Source organism: Euprymna scolopes, chromosome 44 (assembly GCF_053919585.1).
Source record: "Euprymna scolopes isolate OS-2025 chromosome 44, ASM5391958v1, whole genome shotgun sequence".
In the NCBI taxonomy this organism is placed as follows: Eukaryota; Metazoa; Mollusca; class Cephalopoda; order Sepiida; family Sepiolidae; genus Euprymna; species Euprymna scolopes.
Window position 1 is genome coordinate 20656160 of NC_136525.1, and position 5604 is coordinate 20661763.

Consider the following 5604-nt stretch of genomic DNA (forward strand, 5'->3'; position numbering starts at 1 on the left):
ATATACAATAAAATTTAACAAAATTGCACAGATAAAAATAACAGAATTATAGTTTTTAAGTGTTTATTTTATCTGAAATTTTATAAGAAATATAAAAAAAAATTATAAAACAACATTACACCACTATCACTCTCCGCCCCCGGGGACTCATTGCTTGCAGCCGAGGGTAGAGATTACGTAGAAAAAAAAAACAACACTATATTAGACATACATGACTATTTCAGAGAGCCATGCGCCCAATAGAACTGCACGCCTGTGGAATTGCCTTCCGTTTTCCTGCTTTCCAGCTTTCTATAATATGGTTGTCTTCAAGTCCAACGTGAACAAGTTTCTGATGAGCCGTTCCACTTAAGTTAACAAATTTACCGAACTTCCATTACTATCGATTACTATATTGTCCTTTTGACTACTCTACACTCTTTAACCCTTATCCTTGAGTGGCCTATCGGTCTTGATAAGTGGTGATGTCTATGTAAAAAAAATATAGCCACCGTGTTAGCTAGCGGGTTAGGGTTAAGGTGGACGTCTTCAAGGCGAATGATTCCATCTCTTGGGAAGGAAATGGTTGCAAATTTAAAAATGAGGGTATCCTCAGATTATTTGGAGGATTGGCTCTGGAAATGACGAATGTTGTCTCATTATAGAAACATATGCTATCCAAGTTGAAGTACCCGTCTACGTCTTAATGGTCTTTTTAACCACACATCAACAACGCAAATAGTTTTCTTTTAAGTTTAAACATCGAGCCGGATTGATTATGTAATCGATGAAATTGATTATAATTCTTTTTCATAGTAGAAATACTCGCCTACGTCGAGTCTCACAAATGGTTTTTTTCTGCACATCAACAACGCAAATAAATATGATTTTCTTTTACGTTTAAACATTGAGCCGGATTGATTATGTAATCTATGAAATTGATTGTATTTTTTTCATAGTGAAAGTACCCGTCTACGCCGAGTACTTTCAAATGGGTGTTTTCTATATATTAGCAACGCAAATGAATATTTGAATGTTAGTATATTTTTGGTCCTCCGACAAAAGGAGGGCTGACCTCTAAATTCACCCTTGTCCGTTCGTCTGTCCACACATTTCTCAATAACTACACCTTGGAATTTTTGGAAATTTTGCATAAACATTAAACATGATATGAGCAAAAAGTAACAGGACGGATTTTTCCGGGAAAACTTCGGTTGTCCCCTAGGGATGTTTTCGGGTCAAAATGACTAAAATTGACACTTTTGTGCTTATCAAAAAAAATTAATTCCTTGGATTTTTATAAAACTTTCTGAAAAATTGTAACTAACTGAATTGTATATACTTTTATTTGTCTATACTTCGCGATAACTATTGGGTGTGCCCCAAGGGCTCTTTTAGGGCTAATAAAAACACTCCATTTTTGGAACTATTTTACCATATTTGTCCAAAATTTTCTGTGTATGTCTATTTAGCAGTTTTGCATGGTGCTGAACTCAAATTTAGATATGTTAAGGGCTTTGGGACTTTTAGGGTTAAATGGGGGAGGGGCTAATGATGAACTTAGTAATTTCTTTTTTTTTCATGGTGCAGAACTCAAATTTGTTGAGGCCTAAAACTGCATCTTGTTCATTTTCACCAGAATTTGACGTCCCCTGGGACGTTTGGGGCTAAAGGGGGAGGGGCAATGCTGAACTTAGTCATTTTTTATGCCTCGTTCACTGTGCAGTCACGGAGGACCATGCATGCTTCACTTGTTTTTAATAGCATTTCACACACACTTAACAAGAAGAAAAAAGCTGATTTCTTCCAACCATTGCTATTGAGTCGGTAGACCAAATGTTTCACTTGGACACCGATTTCTCAAATTTTAAAACTTCCTCATCGTCCGAACTTAGAACCTTTCTTCTTTAATAAATATATCTTAGATTTTTTTTTAAATTTTTTTTACACAGTGATCACCCCTTATCAAGGCCCGGAAGCCACTCAGGGATAAGGCTTATTGCAAGTACATAACGTTAGTGAGGAGATTTGATGAAGTTTTTAATTAGGGGGGCGGTTCATTAGGAATTTGTTAACATTAGACTTGAAGACATCCAAGTTGTAGTCCGGAGGGAAGCAGGCAGACGGAACAGAGTTCCACAGGCGTGCAGATAAGTCTTATATATAGTTTAAGTATTTTTTTATAGCATTTTTGTTTGAAAAAGGAAGAGTCGAGTCGAGTAGTTACCACGGGACAGGGTTGATACTTTCAAGTGGATTAACCCAACGTCTTGAAAACTGTGATGGAAATACGAAGCACATATTATCCTGGTGTAAGTACTTGTTTAGGCCGGGTCTCTCAAATACAGGGTGACCCCCCCCTAAAAAACAAAAAAACAGAGGACATTCAATTGTTTTTCTGAGCATTTTACAGTCAACGGAGAAAAAAAGCCAAAGACCCTAGTGTTTTGATGTGATGTTTAGAATATAATAAACTAGTTATGACCAAAGTTCCATTTCATTCGGACAAAACACGGGGCCTAATTATAGTTGGGGCCCGTTTTATTTTTGGTCACCCTGTATGTCTCTTCTGTTGGTTTGTTAGTTGGTTGGTTGGTTGTTTTTGTTTTACGGCATATCAACCCTTTTCAGGTTATTTAATGCCGAATCCAGTGATTTTGAAGATTTTTTTTAATAGAATATCTTTGGGGTTTTTTTTTTTCAAGTTGAGACCCTAACAGGTACTACCATTCCACACTCCCCATTGCCCGCAAGCTGGGGCCTCACCATCGGATATAGTTTAAGGTCATATCCAGGACCCGTTTCTTCTGTAAGTCAGCAATCATTGATATGGAGTTGACTGAACAATGATAAAATAAGACAGACAACGTATGCTTTATTAATAAACAGTTGTAACGGTGTTAGGGTTAGGGTTAAAGTTGATGTCTTCAAGCGGAACGATTCAAATTCTGGGAAAAAAGGGATTGAATTACGCAGCAATTATAGAATTGAGAGTATTATTTGGGGGATTGGTTCTGGAAATGACGAATCGAATCTAAATATATAGAAAAATATATACTATCCTAGTAGACGTACCCATCAACACCTGGTCTCTCAAATGTGCCTCTTCGCACATGAACAACACAAATAAATATGAAAACACCTGTATCTCCCCCTCTTTTTACATCCTTTCACACACACTGAATCTGCAAAAAAAAAAAAAAAATAAAAATAAAAATAAAAAAAATAAGAAAAGAAAAAAGTCCACATCATTGCTGTAGAGTCAATAGATCAAATATTTGATATGGATGCCGACTTCAGAAACTTTAAAATGTCTAACTCCCGCTCAATTCGAACTAAAAATAAATTTTCTTCACTGGAAATCTAATATATAAAAGGTTATATGTCTGTCTTTCTGTATCCATATTTTCAAACTTTATCTCCCCCGCCCTGAAACTAAAAGTCGCAGAGCGGCTCTAGGGGCCTCAAATGATTGGATTTTTTACGGACCGTCCATTTATGGATCTTTAGCCGGTTAAAATAACTTTTAAGGGGTCAAAAAAGAGGTCAGAATGGGGGAAAAAAATCTTTATATACTTTGTGCATTCATTTTTAATTTTAAGTCAGTTCATATGCGTGTCACGTTGATACAGTGGTAACGTCACCAGCTTTGATTGCTACAGTTCCTGTTTCGATTCTTACTGATGGCACCCAAATATTTACATTTTTTTTCTTTTGAAATCACGACTCTATAATGATATATACTAAATCTGAACAAATTAAATATCATATTTAAGCGTATCTTACGACCAGGCAAAGCCGGAGTCCCATAGCATTTTGAACATTCAATGCTGCCAAGAGTAAGCTTCTTTCACATAATAATTACAGGAAACCGTCTCAACCATCAATAGCCATAGCTAATGATACATTATCTGAAAGTATTTCGTTAAAACTCTCTGGCTTAACGTTTACAAGTGACATGAGTTAGAACAGATACACTAAGCTGGGGTTGTTGCGAGGAAAGTGGATTCTCTATACTATGCTAGTATGATGAGATCCCTGGCGACACCAGATGATCTTGCTTTTCAAATAGAGGAAGAGAAGATGGGAGAGGATGAGGTATGATCAGGGGGGGCATGCTGACACTTGGTCAAGGAAAAACAGATGTTTATGAGATTCCTGTCCACCAAAAAAGAGTAAATATTTCAATGAGAAAAAAATAAATATGATAATAGATAATAGTTGTTCTTAAGCGGTTTTAATTTCCATTTTGTACTTATGTAGCGATAGGAAGAGGCAAAAATGCCCAGAAGAAATAAAATATTTCAATGGGAAATAAATAGTTATCGCTTATCACATCAGTGCCGGGGTGGGGTTTTTAAGAGAAAGACAAACGAGAATTGTTCCTATATCACGACTGTTATACATCTATCACCAACGGAAAGGTTGTTTTTAAAATCTCTGTTGAGCGAGATGAAGAATGGGGGTCAAGAATAATGGTCACCGCCAGGCATTGTTCGACCTGGGGTGACTAATCATGCCTAATTGGTAATAAGTAAAAACCTCAGTGCAGGTGGGAGTTGAGGTCCGGTAGAGATAAGCTCTAAGAGAAAAGAAAGAATAACTTCAGAAAGGTGGAAGGGGAATTTCTGATTTGATAAAAACGATTGGCTTTTTAGAGTTAGAGTCCTTTTTACTGGTTGGCATCGAGGCGTCCACATCGCTCTCACCTCGCCTGGGGGGTGGGCGAAACCCTCATGAGAGCTAAGTTGAAAGGCTCTTGTTCTTACCTGGGAAATTGATTAATGGAACTTAAGTATGCAACCTGTATCATGAAGCTTGGATCAAAGAACTCGACTATAAACAAGTGTAAAACGATTTATGAATAATTATTTTGTTTCGTTATATAAAAATGTCCCAGAGTTTTTCCTTGTTTCTCGATTGCCGGCCTGAATGAAGATGCAGTTTATTTCAGGTATGCCCTGACGCCAGATGCTGAAAGAGATAGACTGGATCCAGCACGAAGCGAGAGTGACGGCCGAAATCGACAATGTTGCCACGCAGACTTAGGGTCATGCACATTTCGCGTGCCCTGAGCAGCAGAAGATATTTTCCAGTGACCAGTGAGAGTCTGATCACCCTCGAGGGGTCCACCACTAGACAAGTAAGAATGTAGCCCTGCTGGGTTGCATCTATGGTCCTGTGAGCTGGGAGCGACGAACACGGCCAGAAGTACACCACAAGTATGCTCCCGTGAACCAGGATAGCGACAGATGCAGCCTGACACTCGGACAAGAGAGGGTGTTAGGGTTATACTAGAATGATACTTACGCCTGAGAGTATCCTGTATTCGTCTATGTATGGAGTATTGTTGTCACATTTGGGCTGTTGCTAATCTCTCACTCCTGATCAAGATTCAAAAGAGAGTCGCTAACCTAATAGGTCCTGAACTGTCAGTTAGGCTTCAACCTCTGTCCCCTCGACGAAATGTTGCATCCCTTTGCCTGTTTTACAAGTATTTTAATGGTAAGTGCCCCGAACTACAAGCCCCTGTACTCTCTTGACATAAATACCTCTGCCAAACCCGACAAGCAGCAAAATCCTACCCCCTATGTCTGTACAGTCAGGGAAGCAAGAATCCGGAAA